Source organism: Cryptomeria japonica, chromosome 9 (genome assembly GCF_030272615.1).
Source record: "Cryptomeria japonica chromosome 9, Sugi_1.0, whole genome shotgun sequence".
Classification (NCBI taxonomy): domain Eukaryota; kingdom Viridiplantae; phylum Streptophyta; class Pinopsida; order Cupressales; family Cupressaceae; genus Cryptomeria; species Cryptomeria japonica.
This window is the reverse complement of record NC_081413.1, coordinates 632,012,262-632,027,601: the sequence shown is the minus strand read 5'-3', so window position 1 is coordinate 632,027,601 and position 15,340 is coordinate 632,012,262.

The window sequence follows — 15,340 nt, the reverse complement described above, 5'->3', positions numbered from 1 at the left end:
TCTATAGACACCTAAAATTGTCATGTCTAATTAAATAAATATTTTATTTATTTAATTATCTAAGCCTAATTCTTCTATTAAGTAAATAAATCTTTATTTATTTAATTAATTCATTTATCCTCTTCTAGCCTTATTTCTCATTTAAATAAATACATTTATTTATTTAAATCATCCTTTTCCTAAATTAAATAAATATTTTTATTTATTTAATTATCCTACTTCTTCTATTAATTAAATAAATATTTATTTATTTAATTAATTCATTAACCTTTTCTACCTATGACACATGTCATTCATCTCTTAATTCCTACACTACCTACCTCTTTCATTATTTTATTATTTCCTTTACCTACCCTCTAATCCTAGCCGACCTCCTTTTTACACCTCTCAATCTTATCCCTCCATTTCATATTGTGTCTTCTATTTAAGGAGATGCCTTCTTCATTATCAAACCCTAACAACTTGATCAATTGGCTACACTACGATCCTACTTGCAACCACATTCCGTTCTTTGTTGAGCTCTTGTGCACATAAAATCTGAGAGCAAATGTATCAAGCAAGATCAATGGAGATAGGAAGAATGGAGATCAAAACCCTATTGGACATGTGATGGTATAATCTTTGTGATTTAATGTGATTTGCATTGTCTTAGGTAATCTTCATATGTTATGGTGGATCTTTGTTGATTGTTAGGCTAGGGTTTTGTGGTTGGATTCATTTAGCCTTTCAATATTGTTATTATTGTATCCATTTTCACCATATACATTTTGGCACGCCCGGTGGGACTCTTGTCCCTTTGCATTTAACCTTTTTGTTGCAGATTTTGTGTTTTTGAAGTTGGAGATCGGACATTTTTCGACGACATTTTAGGTTTTTCCGCGTCTGCAAACTTTCGGATCGCGTCTTTGATTTTCAGGCGCGTCTGCGGAATCTGGAATCGCGTCTGTGTTTTCGACAAATTTTATTTTGCAGGTTTCAGACAGGGGCGTCTGTGTTTCAGAAGCACGTCTGAGTTATTTCTGCCCGCGTCTGTGTTGGAGAAGGGCGTCTGTGATTTTTGGCCGCGTCTATGCATCACAGAACCGCGTCTGTGTCATATAGACGCGTCTGTGTCATGGGTAATAGCGTCTGTGTTTTACTATTTCAAAATTTTCAAATTTTCATTGATTCAATTTTCGGATTTCGCACTTAGGGTTTCAGATCTAGTTTATTTTTGGACTAACCCTTTCAGATCTAGCTAACTAAGTTTGTGCAGCTTGTCTTGGAAGCAAAACGTTTTTGTTGAAGGCCCCTCTTTCACAAAGTCTTTTGGGTTTTTAAAATGTACCTAACTTGTGTGTTTGCAGGAAGGGGTGATTATGTCAAACAACCCAAACTACTAACAAATTTTGTTGCAGGTCCTTGGCTAGGGTTTTGAAATTTTATTGTGTGCCTTGTTTTCATAGATTAGCAAACACTTCCATTGGTGCACTAAAATTGAATCATTGTCTTTTGTGTCTTGAGCAATAGGCTCTTTTTGTTTAATCTTTAGAGGGCCTGTCTTTCCGTGTGGTCATTAGGACTACTAGTGAGAAGAGAACGACCCAAGTGGTAGCGAGGAAAACCCACCTCATCCGAACCACTATAATCAAATGTATTCATGGTGAAAACTATGAATAACGTGTGCTGATTAGTTCATACCGACACTATGTCTCCCCATAAACCCGTTTGATCAAATTTATTGATCATTTGTAGGGCGTAACCCCTACCGGCTGGGAGCCTTCTGTATTTACAGAGCTAAAAGTGCCGCATGTATGGCCACACGAGTGGATGCCCTTACTAGCACCTTTTTGTTTTAGAAGCCCAAATCCTTCTAGTTGTTGGGGTAGGAGGTCGGACCTCTAGTAGCGGCCCACACACATACGGTTCTTAGTAGAGATACAAAGTTCGCCATGGGGAGTTTTCATGGGGACTGATGCTTGGCTGACCTGAGAAGTGAGTGCCGAGGGTGGAGCCAGTGAGGTCAAGCATCTAAGTATCTGCTTTGAATAGCGTAGCCTCGGGGGTAAAACCCTATGTGGGATCAACAACTATTGTCTTAGCCAGCCATAAGAATTGTGCTTGTCTTATGTTAAACATTCAAACATTCAAGACCAAACAACAAAATATTGTGTCTTTGGTGTCTTCAAGTGTATGCAAAACATTTTACATCAAACAACACACTTTTGGAGTCTAAACACTTGCAAACATTGAGTCCTCATCAACATTGTGTCCTCTTGTCACGAAAAACAGTCAAATAGTCAGATTTGGTCACAACAAAACAACTTCATAGATTGGAAAAATTGCACGAAGTTTACAGAAACGCGTCTGTGTCTGTTTTAACCGCGTCTGAGTCATCTAAACGCGTCTGTGAAGGGCATAATAGCGTCTGTGTGTCTAGCAGCGTCTGTGTCGAACAAAGACACGTCTGTGTCTGGGAATCGCGTCTGTGAAGTATACAGAAGCGTCTGTGTCCAGAATTGAAAATTTTTACAGTCCAGCAAACAATAGAAATCAGTTTCAGAATACTTGAGCTTCCTAGGTTGTTTCTTCAGGTTTCATCTAGCATTCAACCTGTCTTTGGGTCTCATACAGTCCATCATTACTTCACATCTCATTTTACATTCACAATTGTCTAAACTTGGGTCTCATTTGGTCTTACTTAGAGTCAAGGTCAGCTTACCTCATCAAGAGAAACTATCCTCTCTTTGGAAGTCACACCTACTCTACTACATACATACTTGGTCTTACATTTTGGACATTGCAAGTACACCTCAGATTCATTTACACTCCATACAACTCTTGGTCTTCCATACTCTTGCCATTTTTTCATCTAGTCTCTCACATCTTGGTCAATACCTAGTTCATGGTTGAAACCCGTCTTCAAAAATCTAGGAGAAAAGCTAAAGAAGCTCAAGAGTCCGCAAACATGAGTTCGTATAAGTATGACAACGATCTATTTTTCAATCCTGAGCACACTACATTACCTTACATGGATGTTTATAGAAACATTCCCAATGTGGAAAACACAGACACTACAAACAATAATGCTACACACAATGACTATGTGGACAACTTTTCAATACATTCAGCAGATGTAGAAGAATCCATTATGAATCCTCATTTCAATAGATTGGTTGAAGAAATAATGAGGAGGGATCGACAATACTTCTTACACATGATGGCACAAAGTGGAGCCAAAATACCTCATGACTGTGACATGTCTCAACTTATGGAAAACCGACCTTTGCAATAAACTCACTCCAACATGGATCAAAGGAGACCTAATAGTGGAGGAAATAGAGGACCACATATGGTACCTGAATCACCATCAGCTTTGCTTCAAAAACCAGAAGTCCCACATACACATGCTCAAACATATGATACTTACCTTCGAAGACCATTATGGAAGTCTTATGCAGATAGATATGCTCAAGCTATGGATCAACCACAACAATTGGACATTCAAAGGCATGCTCAAAATTTGGACACAAGGAAACCCCGTGTCAAATTTGGGGGCAACACATTAGAACATGACATGCCTGTAGAATATGGTATACATGCACAAAATAGATATGGGGTTCCTCAACATGAAACTATACCAAGTGCTCCATATATGCCGCATCAATATAGACCTCCTCCATATGAACATGTGTATGATCAATATCATCCATACATGCAATATGCTCCTCCTACAATTGGTGCTTCAAACATGGGGTATGCTACAAGAAGTCGATCTCCACCTAAGAGCAATTTGGAACAACAAATCAGAGATTTACAAAAGAAAATGGAAGACATGAATACACCAAAACCAACATACACTATGAGAGACATATGTCCTTATCCATTTGATAAGAGCATTCCAATGCCTCCATTTCCTGCACACTTTGTGATGCCAAAATTTGACAAGTATAGAGGAAAAGGAGACCCCAAGGCACACATAAGACAATTTTTCACAGCTTGCATTGAGGTAGCAGCAGAAGAAACATATTTGATGAGATTGTTCCCACAAAGCTTAGCCGATCAAGCTATGGAATGGTTCTCCCAACTCCCACCTGGTATTAAATCATGGGGTGACTTAGCAGAGGCATTTATCCAACATTTCTCCTACAATATAGAGACAGACATATCAATCACTACTTTGTGCAATACCAAGCAAAGAGAGGGAGAGTCTTTTGCATCATTTTTGCAAAGATGGAGAAATCTAGCTAGCAGATGCTCTTGTGAAATTCCACAGAAACAAATGGTAGAGATGTTCACACAAAATGTTAACAAGGACATTGGCTATGATCTAAGGAAAGCTTGTTTGTCCACCTTCAAGGATGTCATTGAAAAGGGCTTAGCAACAAAAAAGGTTCTAATTGAACAAGGAGTCATTAAGATATTCAAGGAAAACAAAGATGACTTTAAAGGAAAAGACAAGCCAAGATTTTGGAATAAAAACAAGAACACAGTCAATGATGGTGTTGTTGATGCTAACACAGTGAGACCCAAATTCATCTTTTCGGGATCAAGTTCTACAAACAATCAAGTGAATACTCAAACAACTTCTAGACCATGAAGGAATTACACCCCATTGGGAGAACCACTTGAATCAGTCTTCAAAAAGCTTGTGGCAAACAAAGTGATCATAGTTCCAGATTTTCCTCCATATGAACCAAAGGTCAAACCAAATTGGTGGAATGATGATGAGTATTGTGAATTTCATAAGAGCAAGGGTCATAAGACAGGAAATTGCCATCGACTGAAGAATATTGTGCAAGATCTCATTGATAGAGGTGACATTGAGATTGAGGGATACTCATCTAATCAAGAACATGAGATGTTTAAGGAACCATTCCCAAAGCATGACAAGGGAAAAGCCAAAGTCACAGATGATCAAACCAACTATACTAGAGCACCTTACAACTATGATTCAACTATCAATCATATCTCGATGGACAATCATGTCTCTACTATTATCATCAAGGACAAAACTCCTGAGGGTTCTACCCAGCGACCCAAGATTGTCCTAAGAGGTGTTGGATCTTCTTCCGAACCTAATTCTGAATGTCATGTTACAACTCGTCGAGGTAAAATTACTTTGCCAAGTGCTTCAACTAAAAACACCGCTTCTTCATCAACCGAACCTGAGTATGACCTTGTAGAACAGTTAGGGAAGACACCCGCGCTCATCTCCATACTTGAGCTCTTACGCATATCCCCTGCTCATAAAGCCATTCTTGACAAAATCTTGAGAGACACTGCCATTTCTACTGATCTGAACGTGGACCAGTTTCAAGCCATGGTGGGATACCTATCCATTCCACATTCCCTTACAATCACAGAAGCCAATGACGCCTTCGTAAGTCAGCCACATAATGCACCTTTACATGTTGAAGCCTTCATACACAAACATCGAATAAAGCAAGTCCTGATAGATGGAGGAGCTGGTCTAAACATTTGTACATTGAGCACCATTAAACAATTGGGATATTCTGATAAAGCTGTGAATTCTACAAATCAAATCACCATCAAGGCATATGATGATGAAGAGCACTCATCCAAGGGCACAGTCACCTTACCTCTAAGAATTGGGCCAGTCACAAAGGATGTGGTTTGTCAGGTCCTGGATCTGGATCTCACTTATAATATATTGCTAGGACGTCCTTGGATTCATGAAATGAGGGCAGTCCCATCGACATATCATCAATGCATTAAGTTTCCTCATAATGAAGTCGAGGTAATAGTTAACGATGATCCTAATCCGTTCATATATTGCAATAACCTGAGATCACATACTGAGACCATCATTCCCAGTAATCGTGAGGCTACTCCTTCTTCGGCATACATTGACCTTGAGTCATTGAAACCTTTGACATCAAAACAAGGTGAACTTAAAGGCAAATTTCAGGACAAAGGCATGGGAGAATACACTTTAAATCAGACCATGTATTTATGACAAGTCATGAGCTCTCCAAAAGAATATGGAAGGCCACATCCTAACAAGCAAATATCCATCATGATACTCAAATGGGATCCTACTACCTTTCAAAGATGGGGCGAACTAGAAGAGGAAGATTTATACAAAATGCTTTACAAAGACATTGAACAGGACACGCAAGATCAGATCAATATACCTTGTGAGAAATATGGCAAAGGCTTCAAGATTCTACAAAAATTTGGGTATGATGGAAAAAGCCCTCTTAGGTTACACAAGGAAGGCGTTATGGAGCCCTTACAACCTGAATTGACTGTAAAAAGGGAATGCTCAAAGGGACTTGGTTTTCTGACTTCCAAGATCCACACTAAAAGGACAAAAGAGGCATCACAAATCAAAGTTGCCAAAGTTCAACAAGAGGATTACTATTCCACAGATTCCAATGAATGGGAATGGGGTTCAGACAAATCCTCCAGTGAATATGAGCTCACCGAGACATTCAGAGAGCCAGATGAACCCACAGAAGAAGAGAAATTTTATAAAAAGTTCAGAGTTGGTCAAGAAACAACCCATAAGGATTCCACATAGTCTTCGTTTCAAGGTTCTAGGTCGAAATCACATAGGATGAGGACACCTGTCCTGGAAGGCGCTACTAGTGATGACAATTTGGATTCGCTTGCGATCAAAACTGATGAGGAGAGTGCCATCGATGACCTCGATGATTGCCTCGATATACCCGAATATAACCACATCTTCACTCTTAGCCCCGCAAACTCGGAAAACATTAAAGGCCTTCCCCTTGTTCACCACCAACTCATTGACTGGGATTATGAAGGACCAGCACAATTTGACACATTTCAAAATGACGAAGCTATTATTGACTATCTTGGCATACGAGATGATCTTCCCCCTGGGGACCACAAAGCAGGATACACCATAGAACTCAACAACATGGCATATTTTGGTGAGGGTGTCGGATCTTCCAGTCGCAAAAATATGAAAATAAGAACAAATCAAGGGTCTTATGGCGAAAACCACACTGTGGCGCTATCTGATCCCAAAAAAGTAAAAAGAAAGGACGTATCCGAGGGCGAAAACCTCTCTAAGGCACCCAAAGATGGAAGGCTCGACATTCTCCCAGCATCATATGAGGAAAAGTCATCCATGTTGGTAGAGGAGACTATCAAAACGAACATTGGTACAGAAGAAGTCCCACACAATATATTCCTGGCTCAATCATTGACAAAGTCCGAAAGGGCAAAATTCATAAGCTTCTTCAAAGAACGACAAATCAATTTTGCATGGTCATACGCTGATATGCCTGGACTAGATCCAGATTTGGTAATGCATCATTTGACAGTCAAACCGGGGACAAAGCCAGTGAAACAGAAATTAAGGAAAATGCATCCACAAGTGGCATTACTAGTCAAAGCAGAGCTGGAGAAGTTATTGGATGTCGGATTCATACGCCCAATTGATTATCCCGAATGGATCTCCAATTTAGTACCTGTCAGTAAACCAGATCACAGCATCAAAATATGTACAGATTTCAGAGACATCAACAAAGCTTGTCCGAAAGATGACTTCCCATTACCAAATATTGACTTGATCATTGATCTCACACCAGGTCACGAAATGTTATCTTTAATGGATGGATTTTCTGGTTATAATCAAATCAGGATTGCACCCGAGGATCAATACAAAACATCATTCACTTGTCCGTGGGGAACTTTCTGTTGGAATGTCATGCCCTTTGGGTTGAAAAATGTAGGTGCTACATATCAAAGAGCAATGACCACTATCTTTCACGATCTTATGCACATGACCGTGGAAGATTATGTTGATGATCTCTTGGGTAAATCAATAGACAGAGATACACATTTGGACATACTTTCAGTCGTCTTTGATCGGTTGGAAAAATACAAAGTAAGATTAAACCCCAAGAAATGTGTTTTTGGAGTAACCTCTGGGAAGCTCCTAGGATTCATTGTGTCTAAAAGAGGAATCGAAGCCAGTCCAACAAAAGTCAAGGCTATCTTGGACATGTCGTCACCTAGAAATATCAGTCAGCTTTGATCCTTACAAGGGAAACTCTAGTCTATACGAAGATTCATAGCACAACTTGCAGATAAGTGTAATCCTTTTCAGCACCTGCTACATAAAAATATCAAATTCAAATGGGATGATAACTGTCAACAAGCTTTTCAGACGCTCAAAGATTATCTTTTGAATCCGCCAGTTTTGATGCCACCAATTCCAGATCAGCCTTTGCTACTATACATATCAGCTACGCCAACAGCACTGGGGGCACTCCTAGCGCAACAAATTGCTGACGGCAAGGAAAAAGCAGTATACTATATCAGTCGCACATTGGTGGGATATGAGCTAAACTACACACCAATCGAGTGTGCATGTCTCGCTGTGGTCTTTGCTTCACAAAAATTATGCCATTATATGCTTACTCATAAGACTAAGTTGGTTGCAAGGATCGATCCGTTGAAATACCTCCTCAATAAAGCAACACTTACTGGGTGACTGGCCAAGTGGGTAATGATCCTGAGTGAATTCGACATCGAGTATGTAGACAGAAAAGCAATAAAAGGACAAGCAATCGCGGATCAATTAGCAGATGCCCCCATGATTGATGATGTTCCTCTAAATTCAGAATTTTCAGATGAATCCATTTTAACAATATCACATGCAAAGCCATGGCAACTGTACTTTGATGGTTCATACACACAACATGGGGCAGGAGCTGGTATTCTCTTTATAACTCCTCAAGGCGATTCTATACCAAAATCATACCGCTTATCATTTCCTTGCACTAATAATATAGTGGAATATGAGGCATTAACAACTGGATTACGAATTGCAGTTCAATGGAAGATCCAAGAACTTCGTGTTTTTGGGGATTCTCAACTTGTCATCCATCAAGAAACTGATGATTACCAAACAAAAGATGAAAAATTAATGCCTTACAAACAAATGGTGGATGATTTGAAATAGCACTTCACAAAGATAGATTTTGAGCAGATACCAAGAGAGCAGAATCGTGCTGCAGATGCCATGGCTACAATTGCTTCATTGATTGATCTACCTCAAAATGAGACTTGCTATGAGTTCTTGGTAGACAACCTGTTGGATCCTTCATATGAGATCACTCCTACTGAAATGATATGCATTGTTGGTCCTGAATCCCAGTTATATGGTTCCATATTCACATATCTTTGCGACAATACCTTACCTCCTGATCTATCGAATAACCAACGTCGCACTTTCATTTGCCAATCCTCTCGATATGTCATTCTAGCTGATATCCTATACCGACGAGGTCTAGATGGCACTCTTCTTAGATGTTTAGAAAGTGACAAAGCTCAGATTGCGTTACATGAAGTGCATGAAGGGATATGTGGTCCGCATGCTAGTGGTCCTACCTTGGCCAAGAAACTCATCAAGACTGGATATTACTGGCCCAATATGGAAAAAGACTCATATCAGTTTGTCAAGAAATGTAAGCAATGTCAAATTCATGGAGACCTCATACATGCACCAGCACAGGAACTACAACCACTTGCGTCTCCTTGGCCCTTTTGTCAGTGGGGACTTGATCTCATAGGCAAGATTCACCCTCCTTCTTACAATGGTCATAAATTCATTATCACAGCCACAAAGTATTTCACAAAGTGGATTGAAGCCGTGCCTCTCACACAAGTCACTAGAAAACAAATTGCTACCTTCATCCTTAACTATATCATTTGCCGATATGGTATTCCTGATTCCATTATTACTGATAACGGGCGTCCCTTCAAAAATCAGGATGTTCGTGAACTCTGTGACCGCTTCCATATTTCCCATCATTTCTCCACACTATATTACCCCCAAGGTAATGGCCAAGCTGAGGCGTCTAATAAAACAATTCTTAAAATCCTCAAAAAGACAGTCGACGACGTTGGCCGTAATTGGCATATCCAACTCAATCCTGCACTTTGGGCCTACCGCACAAGTGTCCGCACACCTATAGGAGCTACACCCTACTCACTTGTCTACGGTGCTGAAGCCATCTTGCCTATTGAGGTCGAATTACCTTCTTTACGGGTCTCTTTGCAAAACATCATCAGCGATGAAGATTACAGGGTCTCTCGCTTACAAGAACTAGAACTGCTGGATGAACGGAGACAAACTGCTTTTAATCATCTCAAGGCTTACCAACAACGAATGAGTCGCAGCTACAACCACAAAGTCAAGCCTCGCACATTTGAGGTAGGTGATTTGGTTCTCAGAGAAAATCCCAAGAATCAGCAAGATAGAGAGAAGAGGGGCAAGTTCGAACCAAACTGGCTTGGTCCTTACATCGTTACAGCAGCCTATGGATCTAGTGCATAACAGCTCTCAACTACAGAAGGTGAACCTTTGGAGGATCCTATCAACAGCATGCACCTTTGCAGGTTCTACACATAGCTCTTCGGAATATCCTAATTTCAAAAATACAAAAAAATAAAAAAATTCAAAAATACAAAAAAATTATAAAAACAAAAAAATCGTTACTTGGTGAAAACCTGGCAAACAGGCGCCTTGTGACACAAAAAAATTGAAAAATCCAAAAAAAATCAAGAGAAATAATTTCATCCAATGGTGAAAACCACTTCGGTGGTGCCCTGGGCAAGTACCATGGTGAAAATTGGGTCACCAGCGCCATGCGTAGAGACATTGCTCCTCCCTCCTTCAGGATTCACTTTCATCACTTCACATTGCACACACTCACAACCTATTCACTCACAATAAACTTACCCATTCCCATCATGGCTTGTTATTGATCTACCCAAGATTGGTTAGCCATTCATAATAAACCCCCCTTTTTCACTCCCTTTCCATCTATAATAAGTCAGATCCTATCTGTGGCTAAGGCAAATCCTACATCTAGTAATGGGTGTGGAACTGAGAACATCACATGTTTCGAGGAGTACAGTTTCTTCCAGCTTCCTTCAGTCTATCCACGCACAATCCACAATAAAGCAGCATTTGCATCGCCAGTCTGCAATAAAGTTCCATCTTCTCCGCAATAAAGTATCAGTTTCATGGATTCAGTCAGTTTCAGATGAGACACAGTAGCAACAATGGGCTTCAACAAATCAAATCTGTCAACAGACTCAGACAACATATGGTTCAATGCTATCTATCCTTTTTGTGAAAGTAAACATTGTGACCACAATCAAATAAGACTTATACAAGTGACAAGAGACACTAAACTTGAGGACTACAGTGGATGTTGGTGTCGAGTCTTGGTTTTCTTTTGATTTTATCTTTTGGTGACATGTCTTTTAGCTTTTCCAGGATGTCTTTGACTAGAGATTCTATCTCTAGGATGTCTTTGACTAGAAAGGCGAGGATGGGGTATCGTCACCTATTTGTATTTGCTGTCTGTGGATTGTCTTTTAGTAATGCTATGACTTGTCCAAGGATATGAGGACACTGTGAGTCTAGTATGAACTGGGGCATTCCTTGTTTGTGACTGTCTTATCTCCATGCAAACGGGTACAATGACTTTCTGGGTCAAACATATGCCTCGATTGTCATAACCTACTTGCCATAATAAAGCTCAATGATGATAACGCACAAGAAGCTCTTTCACGTTCATATCTTCTATCTTTCATCCCCCTTTCTTGATTGACTTCCATCATCCTTCTTGAGTCCACGTAGCCTACTATCACATGACTGAGTATAATGACACACCAAAAATATTTGCATTTCATGTAGTTGCACCTACATTACCACATATAAGCATTTCACACATACATATAGATATCACAACTGCATCACATCCTGCACACAACACCTGTTAGCACAATTTACATTTGCATTATCATATTCATCTGCATTACATACATTCACATTTGCATCATATAAAACATAAAAGAACAAAAATATTGCATTTCCATCATATACATTTTTGTATCCATCACATGGAAACATACATCATCAAACATCTCATCACATAGGTATGCATGCATATAGCTGCCGCAAAAATGAATCATCTCATATATATATATAAAGTGTCATGATACAGTGATGTCAAAATCATATAGCTACAAAATCACCCGCAGGTGTCTACAATACAAAAATGGTACAAATACTGATACAAGGGAGCCCTCTATGGCTATGATGAACTCCCTCCCTCAGAGCCGCCTGGCCTCGACAGAATCTGAGCCCTAGAAGGACCCACTCCAGGATCACCCTGCCTGTCCCCTCTATCTAGTGGTGGTGGAGGACCCATGACCCCACCACTCGATGCCTATCTCCTCCAGCTCCCTCCCATAGCTGTCGCTGTCCACGATGGTCTATGGAAGCTCCTCGCCCGCTGATCTACTGGCACGAAACCATAATAAAGGTCCCTCCAGTAGGCAATCTCCTCTCCGGCTCGCAGGACATATGCGTAGCCTGCTCCTGCGTCCTCCGCCGCCTGCCTCCCTGCCCTCAGCGCTGTCTCAGCCTCCGTGTAGCGCTGAATTGCCTGATCCCTCTCCCGGTCAGTATCCCTAAGCCTGATCCTGAGTCAGTCCCTCTCCCTCTCTAGATCCTGGATCTCATCTGCCTAGCCCTGGCAGATCTCCCTGAGCTCAATCAGCTCATCCTCCTTTGGATCCCCACCCTCTGCCTCTGCCTATGGCTCTCCCTCTGCGGGTGTCTGCCCCTGTGCCTATCCCTGTGCCTGTACTGGGGCCTGAACGGGTACCTATCTCAGTACATGTCTAGGTCCCTGTACCTGTCTCCGTCTCTGCTCCTATGCCTGTACTGGCACCTATCTCTGTACCTGTCCCTGTCTCTGTCCCTGTGCTCTAGGACCCTATGCTGCAGGTACCTGCAGGGGCAATCCGCCATGACCCCTCACCACCTAGGCCTGTCCCTCTTGTCCACCCTCCCTCTGAGGTGCCACCCTCCTCTCCCCAACTACTGCCCTCCGCCTCCATCGGCCTCGGCCTCTATCACCCCCACCATCATCATCATCATCTCCTCCTCCATCTCCCTCCAGTAGCTCTCCTAGATCTGTCAATCGAGGGAATGGATGCTCAGCCCAATATGCTGCATACTCCGCATCCATCCCGACATCCTCGATCTCTGGCCACATATCCCAGGGTAGGGGCACCATCTCTGCCAGCTGTGTCAGCGCCTGATCATATGACAATAAAGGCCCGAACTGCGCCTGATCCCTAACTATACGGGCATACATACCCGAGCCTCGTGGCATCCTTTGGATCCTGCCATACTGCCTACATACTCTGTCCACCAACTGTCTCTCCAGTATATAGGGCATCCACCCAATCAGATACCTGCTCCAGAAGGTGTAAGGCAGCTCCACTGCATCATCCTCCCACTCCTCACATCCCAGATACAGCCTCCAGATGACTACATCAATGTCATCTATCACTCGTCGCCAATGCTCTAACCTGCCAATCCATGGATGCAAACTGATCATGTCATACAGATGAACAAAACTCCGTCCATGACCTCTCCCTCTGAAATGTATCGGTCGCGTAATAGGCAGATGCTCGTATGCCCAAACCTGCAGTAGTGTCACTTCACAACCCAGTCCCACTGATCCATGGTATACAAACTGGTGAAGCTCATAATATAGGTGGGCCAACACACATGGACCCCACGCATATCTTGTGTGCTGCGTCACCAGTGTCTCCAGTGCTCCTCCCTAGCCCACTGCCAACCCCCGTGTCGCCCTGTCCAGACATAGGAACCCACTGATAGCTCCTCCAATCACAACTGGCAAGGCTAACCCTGTCGCGGTCATGGTGTCCCATGCCACATGTCCTGCTCTCATCTCTAGGCTGAGATCCTGAAACACCCATCTCAAAGCCTCTTTGTCTCCGTCACGATCATATGGAATCAGATCTCCATCAATCGGTATATGCAGAATCCTATAAACATCCTCAAGGGTGACTGTCATCTCACCCATCGGCAAATGGAATGTGCAAGTCTCTGAATGCCATCTCTCGGCCAGCGCAGTCAACAAACCAATGTTTGCCCGAAACTTAGGCACATATAGCACGTGTCTCAAACCCATCTCCTTGATGGCAGCTCTATCCTGAAATGACAACTCCGGTCGCAACCTCTACGTCGACGAAAATCTCTCCCGTGACTCCAGCATAGGCAAATACTCTTGCAGTCGAACAAATCAATCATGTCAGTCATCATGGCATTCACTGTTCATCACAAAATGCTACTTTTTATCTAAATGCATATGGTTATCTATCCTAGTGACACTCACTGTTCATCACAAAGTGTTGCTGATTATCCTAGTAGTGCTCCCTGTTCATCATAAAGTACTATGTGTGTGACACTCCCTGTTCATCACAAAGTGTTACTCACATCTTGCACTCCCTGTTCATCACACAGTGCTGCTCATACTTTGGGTACTCCCTGTTCATCACAAAGTACTCTATCTTGGTGCTCCCTGTTTATCACAAAGTGCCTTGATCTATCCTAGTCTTCCTAGAGGACCTGCTTGAGTGTATCCTCTCAGCAGCTTATCCAATCGACATCGTATGTTCATCACAGAACTGCCAATTTGACCTAGAAGATAAAACCTTGCATTTTTTAGACATAAACGCGTTTCTAACTCATAAACGCGCCTATAGACTGCACAAACACGCCTAAACATCACAGACGCCCCTATTTGACATAAACGTGCCTATATTGTTCACAAACGCGACTTTGCAACATAAACGCCCCTAAAGGACGTAGACGTGCCCGGTTTTGGCACAAACGCGGTTCCAGACACAGACGTGCCTGGCACCGACACAGACGCGCCTGACATCGACGCAGATGTGGTTTCCCGGTTTTTGCATTTTTGGCACCCTACTTCTAAGAGCATTTATTACTCTATTCGGCATGCATTAATGACAAACTTAAATGCGTCAAAGTATGAGGAGGTTTGGTGGTACTTACCGGCTCTCTTGCCTCTGCTGGTCTCTGAAATTGGCGAACGCGGTCGAATCTGTGTACAAAAGCCATCGCTGCTGACTGCTGCTGCTCTTTTCTCGCTCTTCACTTTGATCTCATGAAGGTGTAGATGACAATGAGGATGTCTTTTGCCCGTGGTCTATCTTATAGCCTACCCTAGCCTTGGCCTTCATTTCCCGAGTCAGTCTTCTTCATCTCGTGACTCTGTCACTTTATCCGGTCAATCCATTCTATCTTGTCTTTCTTATCAAGAGATTGTCTGCAATCTTTTCAGACATTTTCATCCAATCTCTCGAGGGGGCATATTATTCCCATTCTGGGGCAACTCTGTATCAGTTCATCTTATCTTCTTTGAAACAACGCGACAAGCCGCATTGTCTCAAAGAGGGGCAAAATGTAGACACCTAAAATTGTCATGTCTAATTAAATAAA